Raw genomic sequence first — 9,717 nt, 5'->3', positions numbered from 1 at the left:
TATGACTAGAAATTATTTTTAAATAAATGACATGGCAAAGTACATATACAAAACAAAAGCTACAGAAGTTGAGCAAAGGAATATACTCTGGGGAAAAGATTGTTGAAACAGCTCAGTGTTATCCTATCGAACACTATTTGAGTAGAAGATGCTCTTACAGTGCAAGTTGTAACAGCTGATGGAAATATAGCACTGCTGAGCCAGACTGGAGTTGCTGATTCAGCTACTAAGGTATGCTTTTTCCATTTTACTATTTTTAAATCTGCCTCTTAACCAAGACTAGGAATGAAATGAAAGATTTTTAAACTGATAATTGTTTTTTAATTCTTTTGTTTCATATAAATCGGAATTGAAAACCAACTAATCATGCCTCATTTGAGAGCTCTTGAAAGAATTTTCATTAGCTCATTAGCCCTTTGACCTAATAGTTTAAACAAATAAAAACATCTGTTTGTGTCAGCTGTAGGGTTAGTCATCCAGAGCCCAGGTTAACACAAGGATAAGAGAGAGTCCCATATCCTACATGAAGAAAACCCAAACTGTTTTCAGTATCTGCAGTTGAAAAGGACCCCTGAAATCAAGTAGGGCTGTTACTGAATTCTGTTAGGCGAAGAAACAAAAAGATCATTACCTTTCTCAGTCCTCAGCCCTCATGAGTGAACTGACTAATTTCATTGTGTGAGTTGGACTGAAGATCAGATCTAATTTAAATAGTTCTGGGATATTCATGCTTAATGCTACCTGCTTATAATGTGTTGTAGCTTTCATCACAGATACATTTGGAGAAGCCAAAGTATGCTGTGTATGTTGCTTGTTCATTCACCAGATTTCATAGGAAAATGTAATATGTGGTATTCCGGTGGGTTTTGATGGGATATGTTCAGGGCAACCTTGTTTATAGAGGGTATGTTTGTGCATCAAGCATGTTCAGCACTTCTATTTATGTCTTAAGTATGCCTCAGTTTTTTAATCACTGAATATCTCTAGGAAAGGCAGATATTCAAATGGTTCTAACAGTAGATTATGTAGCTCCAGTTACCTGTGACAGTAAACTGGGAGAGAACAAAAGTATTCTAATCATCTGGTTGTCAGGTTTACAGTAAATCCAACTGAAATATTTAGCAAAAGGTCCAGTGCTGGTTTGGGATGATTATGGGAGAAGAGGCACTCATTGCCTGAAAATAACCTGAATCACAGAATCACAGAATATCCTGAGTTGGGAGGGACTCACAAGGATAATTAAAGTCCTGACCCTGTACAGAACAGCCACGAGAGTCACACCATGTGCCTGAGAGCATTGTCCAAATGCTTCTTGAACTCTGTCAAGCTTGGTGCTGTGACCACTTCCCTGGGGAGCCTGTTCCAGTGCCCAACCACCCTCTGGGTGGAGAACGTTTTACTAGATTCTAAACCTCCCCTGACACAGTTTCAAGCCATTTCCACAGGTCCTCTCACTGGTCACCAGACAGAAGAGATTGGTCCCTGCCCCTCCACTTCCCCTCCTGAGGAAGCTGTAGACTGTGATGAGGTCTCCCCTCAGTCTCCTCTTCTCCAGCCTGGTTTGGTAAAGACCATATTTGTAATGAAAAACTATTGTATAGTTAATTTCTAAACAGAGAAACATTTCTCACACATGAAAAAACTATACATGTATTTGAGAATTTGCCCACATACTAAGAAGAGGCATGAATTGTACCTAAAACTGACAACAAATAAAACCAGCCATCACAGCGTCTTTTTTTTTTACCTGCCACCTCACAATAGTAAAATGCTGTTGTTCAGTTTTATTATGATGCCATGTAGCTATAATTTATTGCATTTCAGTGTGCACTGGAAAGTATTTGCATGTAATAAGTAAAAGAAGATAAAAATCCATTTGTGGTTTGGCAACTTCCATGTATCAAGAGCTACCCTCTTTCTAAGGAGACATTGAGCACTGGAGTACAGGAACCTTATACTGTAACTTTGTTATAAATCACTGCTAACCGAAATGCTAAATAATGGAAATCCCAAACAAAAAGTCTGGTACTTTTTAAATGCATAGTCCCAAAGATGGTGTGCAGGAGAGAGGAAATCAAGACTTGCATATGAATGTTGCAAAACCAAAACAAGTTTAATGGCCAACCACACAGCAAAGTATTTGTGTTTTAACAATGTGGCAGTCTTGAATTTGGAAGGTTGATAGATTTTTCAGGATCAAAAGAACATTTTGTAAAAAGTTTAATTTTATAGTAGGTTTCATTTTGGACCTGTCAACTTTGACACAGTCCCATTAAAGCAATAATTCCTGCTATGCGTTAAGGTTGGCACTCCAAAAATTTCTTCTATGGAAATGAATCTGTTCTGTGTTCTGTTAGAAATGCTCAAATAGCATTGTTTGTCCTGTGTCACCTTATTTATTTGAAAGGACGTATCTTAGCATTTCCTCAGAGATGCATATACACCCAAATTGCAATATTATTGTATCTTTCAAAGACCCCGTTTCTGCCAATGTCAAGATTGTCTATTTTAATGCTTATGAAAACAAATATCTATTTGCAAATCTGTCAGAATTATTTTATTATAGCATTCCCAAGTATGTAAGACCTAGAGATTCAAAATATGAATGGGATTACACCATTTAAAATTAGCACTGATTACCTACAGTATCTGGGAAATTGTTTTTTTTATTTAACAGTGGAATGAAAAATGCAACTCATAATTGCCCCAATATTTATCTTGCTGCAGAGAAAAAATTAGCACTCATTAGAATTCATATGGGTTATGACAGCCTTAGTCCATTTTTACTAAATTGCTTTGTTTGCCAATCCACTCTGGTTTACACATGTGTGTCACTTAAAACTGAAAGACTTCCTTCAAGTATTTGAAACTAAGGTTGATTTAAAAAAATACTAATTGCCTTGTCTAAAAATATTTTTTACATGATTTGCAGGAGCGTGACTGTTGCAGAAAAATTCACTTTTGCCTTTAAGATATAGAGCATGACCTTTTGGTTACAGTAAATACAGTACTCCAAGTCTGGTAAAGTCATCACATATACTAAAGGTATTAAGACAATTTACCTCACATTCCTTCCTATTAGCTTCCACAATTAACATGATCCACAGCTGAAAAAATAATTCTAGTTGTCGCTGATAAATGGGGTGAAATCGTCAATCACTGAAGTTGACAGTATTATTTTAAAAAGATATTGCAAACAAATGTTTACCCAGAGATAGTAGTATGTTGCTGAGATTTTGTTCTTCAGGGTTCTCTCATTTCATTCATGTTGCTGACTTTGGTGCTCAATCTCAGATTAAAGAAGGGGTTTTTTTGCTTTGGGTTTTTTGGGAGGTTTTTTGTAATTTTTTTTTTTTTTTTTTTTTCTGTAGCACGAAGAGACCAAACACCCATGCATCAAAGTGTTTAACAGAACCAGGAGCATTCCTGGTAACACTCAGAGATATAACTTCAGCTTTTTGTTTATTTGTTTTCTTTTCTTGATATGATGTGCAGACCTGAGATTTTGGTTCAGGCCTGTCTCCACTGAGAGGTGCCAGTAATACAGAACTCTCCTATTGTGGGCTAAATAGATATCTTACCTATTTTTAACACTCACTTTTGATCTCTGAAGAATTTTAATATCAAGGTGAAATATTACATGTTGGTTTCATATGTAGATACTTCAGTGACATAGACATTAATGAAAATGCATACAGTGTTCGTAGAGAAGAAATATCTTGTTTTTGACATTCTCAGTGCTGAGGAGAAATCTTTCATGAAACTGCTGCGGGATGGTGAGTCTCGTTCTGTCTGCTTGTGAGAGGCAGTTTTGCTTTTAAGTTTGGTTCAAAACAAATTAAATAGAAACTTTTTCTTTCAAGTTTGATATTTTAAACTACGTGGATACTGCCAATTAGCATGTTCTCAAGCACTTTGTGAGAATCATTTCACATCTAACCTGATTAAGGCCTGAGGAGGTGTTCACTACTAGTCAATGTTTCCAGTTAGTGATTTGATCTTTTCAATTTCTTTCTGCATATAACATTTAAAAAAACCCTTGATGTTCACACCTGTTTGCACATCTTGTGTCAGACAAGTGTGCCCTAGGAGTGGTTGTTGAGGCAAGTCTGGAATTCTCCTGGCACTCAAGGATCAGTTTGTTCTCATTTGTCTCCAGATGAGACAGAATATTGTGTTCTTTCGCCATCAAGGACCATTTTCTCACCATCTTTTTTGTTTCCATATCTGCTTATTTTGGATGGGAACTCTGGTTCATGCAATAACTAATGTTGGATGATGCATTTTCTTTCAGCAAAACAGGGACTATTGCAGAGAAATAGTTCTGAGACTCTTTTTTATTATCAAAATTACAGGTTATGTTGCAAATACTAACTAGAAAATGTAATTGTTAGTCAATGGGTTTGAGTATATCTAAAAGCCAAGATCAAGTGTATCCTATTCCAGCTGACTGATGCTGAATATTGGTTCTCATTTGCTAATGTCAGAATTAAAGCAGAAAAAGTTACCAAAAATACATGGTGTCTGATTCAGCAGGAAGCTTAGCCCAGTGAGTCATGAGCCACCGTTCTGAATGGCACTGAGACCTCCATCTCTCTGATGGGAAGCAAAGGTGGCCATCTGCCTGAACCTATAACCTGTAGACCATAAGATACTTAATATGTTTGCCACAGAGCTGAGGGGAGATGCCAGTTTGAGGAGGCCTTGGTAGCGGCTCTACCTGACCAAGTCATGCCAACTCACATCTTCTGCCAGAGAAGGGACTAGTAGTCACTGTTCCAGCAGAGCCCACTGCTTGCCAGTGGCCCACTTGACTTGTCAGGAATGGTGTGGAGTTTAGAGCCACAAGCCAGCCATGTCTGGCTTACTGAGACAAGCACTTTTCAAGGCGATGAAAGAAACACTGAAATGGGAAAATGAGTGCTGGTGGCAGGCCTCCACACCTGTCATGCTGTATTACAGTTTCAGTCTTTGATTGTTGGTCCCATAAAGGTGTCGTTTTCTTCATGTTATTAAAGCAATTACAGTTATTATACTAAATTTGTCCTTTCTGAAGGGAGCAAGAATAAATGAGAGAGGATTTGCATACAAATTGAGCCTGATGTGGGGGAAAATCGGAGCAGGTGGTGAAGCTGTGTGAGGAGACATTATGCAGGAGCATGGCCGGAGCTGCCCTCCTCTACAACCCGTTGCTGGTGACCCTTTGAGGAATGTCTCCTGACTGTCTGGTGGATTCATTTGAATGAAGGACAGTTTGGCACACTGTTATCCTGGGCAGATCAAAGGCCAGGCGTTGGCTGGCTGGATGGACAGAGGAGGCATGTGAAAGGCCTCCCCTCCCACTGGCAAGGCCTTTCCTTGGCACTGCTCAGCCTCCCCCCACCTCTTCTCTCAGAGACATACCCCTGTGTAAGGCAGCTCTCCTGTCCCGTGCTGCCAGGTAGGATGCCTGCCTTTGCTGCAGGAGCACCTGCCTCTGAGTGTGGTGGGTTCCCCTGGCCTCAGTCAGCTGGGATAGTGAGTAGTGCTCTGGGACTGCACCTCCCATTGCATCCTAGGAAGGGCGTCAGGTCGCCCATGCAGGTGTTTGTAGTTCAGAAGAGGAAGACAAGGTGGGCAGCAGGTTTCCAAGCCCATCCAAAGTGACAGCATATTTGGCTTTTGGACATGGAAAACCATTGCTCCAGTTTCCCACTGCGGTTGTGTTTCTTTACACAAGGTTCCCCTTGTGTGTCTAATGACAGGGGTAGGGGTTCTCACTCATGAAAGTGCTATAAAATATTAGGAAATAAAGCTATTTTTTTTCCTGAGACTGAGTTTTATACCCCAAGTCACTGCTAAACAAAGGATCAGTGGTGTGGAGGAAACACAAATGCCTGGCCCTGTCCTTGTTAGGTTTGGACTAGTTTCAGCCCAACAAGCCTGGTACTGAGTAATTGATGTGCAAATTAATTTTATGATATTACTAGTAGATGAAAAGTGTATCTGAAATATACATTACTTGCAAATGAACCTTTGTTATAATGGGTTGTCCTCATTGAAACAGCCCTGGAACATGCTGTTTAAATAAGAAAGAATGCTGTTGTACTTTATTTTTAGTAATGTCTTTTGACACTGAATAAGATTCTTTGAATTCCTACAGATGTGGAAAAAAAGCAGCCCTCTTTCTCTTTTTTTAGGAAAAAAAATTGTGTTTACATTTGTTTTATAAGTGGGAGAACGATTATAAGTTGTATCTTCATGGGTCAGCATTGTCGGCTATATTATAGGGCAATAACCAAGTTGCTTTCCTGACTTAACATGTGCATGGATATCAAGACCAATGAAGGTAAAATTAAACCAGTGAATGGCTGTCTGTGTGAAGGTTCATATTAATTTTTAAAAGTCTATAGCAGTAACAAGTGTAGCAGATATCCTAAATCAGAACATGAGGATGATGTTGAATCATCTCAACTATTTTGAAGAGTTTCTCTGTGTTTCAATGTCAGACCTGCCTCCACTGAAAAAGAATAACTGGTTAGAGCATGAGCTACCAGAATCATGGCTGTTACTGCAGATCTGCTGCTTTAATCATGACGACTGTTCTGCTTTTCAGTCATGGTTCAAGACTGATCCAGAAATATTCATTTATTTCCATAGTTAAAGTTAAATCACTGATACAGAAGTTACTATCTGGGCATTCAAGTGTGGGATTACCAGCTTTTTACTTGGATATTTTCCTCTGTAGCCACAGAAGAAATAATTTCCTTTTTTTTTTTTTGCACTGTGGTATTTAAATGTGAGAGAACAACTGAAAGGATAATAAGTTAGGAAAGCTAATTCTCCTTTTCCAGGCAATGAAGAGAAACCACATGGTAGGTGAAACATCTTGCTTTAGAAATCCTGGTGGACTCACTGATTTACAGAGATCTATCCAGTTCTCACAGTTATTAAACCAGAGGGATTAAGATTTGGAGGACATCACCAGCTGGTCTTAGTCACAGTGCAAGTAAGCAAATTTCTCTAATTTATATTTTTTGATGACTTTTAAAAAAAAAATTATCAAACCTATACTTCTGACCACTCCATGGCTTTGCAATCTAATAATAACACAGCTTAGACTTCTGAAATTCAGCAGAGTTTGTGAATACATTTTCCCTTATAATAAGTGATCTTTTAAGAATGAAGAAACATTTTTCTTTTTTTTTTTTTTTAAATCAATATTTTAAAAAAATTACTTGCTTTGGTCATAGCTAATTTAGCCCTGATGAGGATTTTTTCACAGACAGAATAGAATATTATAGTTCAATTATGAAGGCCTGCAACAATTATCTAGTCCGTCTGCCTCATTATTTGAGGATTTGGACCATTGTCCAAACCTGTCCACTGACCAGCTAGGGTCCCTGACCATCTCTCTAAGAAGCCTGTTGCAGAGTTTGACCACCCTCTCATTAAAGAAATACTTCCTAATGTCCAGTCTAAATCTCCCCTTGTATTGCTTTGAACCATTTCCATGCATCCCGTGACAGGATACCATGGATCACTACCATAAATAGCAAAAATGCTAATTTTTGGACTGCAACAGTATGAACTTTTACAGAAAGCATTTTCTGCCGTAATCTGTCCCATCAGAACCCTGTTTCTTCTCTTTATCTGCATCTGTTACTCAGTACTAATTCTCATTTTACGCCCTCTCAAGCATTCCCCTTACACAGAAGATTCTCAAATGCAAACACTTTCAAATACATTTCTGCATTCTTAGTGAAAAAACCCCAAACGAAAAAAAACTCCAAACCCTGGGTGTCAGGATGTTCAAAACATACAATATGTTTTTTATTTAATGCAAAGAGACACAAGAAAAAAAGACATGTTGACCTCACTCAGTAAGTTTTTCTGAAGAACATTGCAAAATATATGTAAACTCCCTTGGCCTATTCAATCTTTCCAGATGCATCGCTCTCCTGGGTACCTAGACAGATGTAGAGTCAAGTGGAAGTGCAGATAAGCATGTTCGATACCACCACTGTACTGAGATATGCAGACCACCATATGGAAGGCAAATGTCATCAATTTTTTCCCCATTTTAAAGTTTCTTATGAGGAAAGTTTAGCCCTACCTGTGGTTACAGAACAAAGGAAAAATCTTTTCTATGTGCATTTTATAATGTATCTCTTATGTAATCATTTATGGGACATTATAGCTGGAATACATAAAAAATTTCAGTATTTATTTCTCCATCAGAATTGCTCAGGTTTTTCTTCACCTGTCAAAATGAATTGCCTCTACTGAGCAATGTCTCAGTGTTCTGCATGTCTCTGTTCTGTGATTGCTTTAAGGCCACAGTATATCAGATTCAGCTTCTTAAACTAAAAGGTGTAGGAAATTCAGAGAGAAAAATATTACCAAAGTAACTTCATTAAAGAGCCCTGTATGGAAGATCAATGTCTTTTCTCAAAATGCACTCAGAGAAAATGTTGTGTTGAAAAACAATAAAAAATATTGCACTGATGTTTCAGAGGTTGTAAATGTGATAGTCTGTTACCAGAATTACTTCAGTGTCATATATACTTGCCTAAAATTGACTTTATTTTGAAATTTTGTCATCTATCTTCATTTCTCTATTTGTCTTTGTAACACACCTTTTCAAACAGCACATGGTCTGGTTTTCATTCTCAGTAAAATTCCCTGTCCTCCTGCAGTTATCCTGAATGTCAAAATCAGGGCATAACTTGCCCACCTTCATGCTAAAGCATGACTCCTCTTATGGGGAGTTACAGCTCTTGTTTTTCAGACCTATGGTTCTGAAGGTCTCACAAAATCTTGGGATTATACATTTTTCCCTCAACTGTGAAATCTCTTCATACCTGCAGCATTTACACAGCATGGAATGAGTGTCCAGTAATGAATGACAATGAATGAAAAGACAGAACAAATGTATTTGAAGCAAGAGAGCCTTTCCACAATGTGTGCAGGGTGAATTTGGCAAATCCATATAAACTGACTAGAGAGGATGATAGGTATCACCCTCCATCGCTTAGGACAAATGTATTTCAGAAACATAGGCTTGGTGTCTTCATCCATCACCTTCAAACAACCCCCTAATCCATGGTCATGGTATCCTGGATGTGGGTCGTGAGGTCAGGTAGAAGAAGTGAACTTCTCTGACTGGCCTGGTCATTCTGCTCTCCTTTTCCCAGGGCAGGCAGGTTGACTTTTTTTTTTCCATCTGAAGGCCATCGTGCAGTTCTCTGAATAGGTAAGTCTGGTGCCTATCCAGAAACTGACGAGTTCAGAACACTGATTCTCATCTTACCTATTCAGCTAGAAGGATAGAAACCCACTAAACTTTCACTCATTTTCTGCTTCATTTCTTGATCTTCAGGATCCTAGAAATGGCTCCAGCATCCAAAGGGCTGGGGATCCTTCTCATACAGCTGTAGTAACCATGAGCCCTGGGAATGCCTTGAGAAGTGACTTGGCTGCAGACATCTTCTTCATGGAAGGTGGTGTCTGTGGTACAGCTCAGCACAAAGGCTGCCTAATGTCACAGCTTAGCTCCCTCAAAAACATGGCACAATGCTAGTAGCTCTGCTCAGACAATTGCCAGATAACATCTCAGAAGCATTCTGGGAAATGTTTTCCTAATTGACTATTTATCTCAGAGTGCCTCTCCTCTCAAGCAATTGAAATCTTGCTTAGAAAAAGGGCACATTTTAGAATCTGACATACACCTTAGTG

The 9,717-nt window shown here is 38.6% G+C and overlaps 1 long non-coding RNA gene across 1 annotated transcript; it reads left to right on the top strand.

Moving 5' to 3' along the window:
* Positions 1–1,356: 1,356 nt before the first annotated feature.
* Positions 1,357–8,494, top strand: LOC120325080. Its single transcript, XR_005566889.1, has 2 exons — positions 1,357–6,988; positions 7,928–8,494. It is a non-coding gene; the product is annotated as an uncharacterized LOC120325080 (long non-coding RNA).
* Positions 8,495–9,717: the final 1,223 nt, after the last annotated feature.

Source organism: Pipra filicauda, unplaced genomic scaffold, assembly GCF_003945595.2.
Source record: "Pipra filicauda isolate LSUMZ 115617 unplaced genomic scaffold, ASM394559v2 scaffold81_size6448238_pilon, whole genome shotgun sequence".
NCBI classification, from domain to species: Eukaryota; Metazoa; Chordata; class Aves; order Passeriformes; family Pipridae; genus Pipra; species Pipra filicauda.
This window is presented reverse-complemented; position numbering and strand designations above follow the sequence as displayed.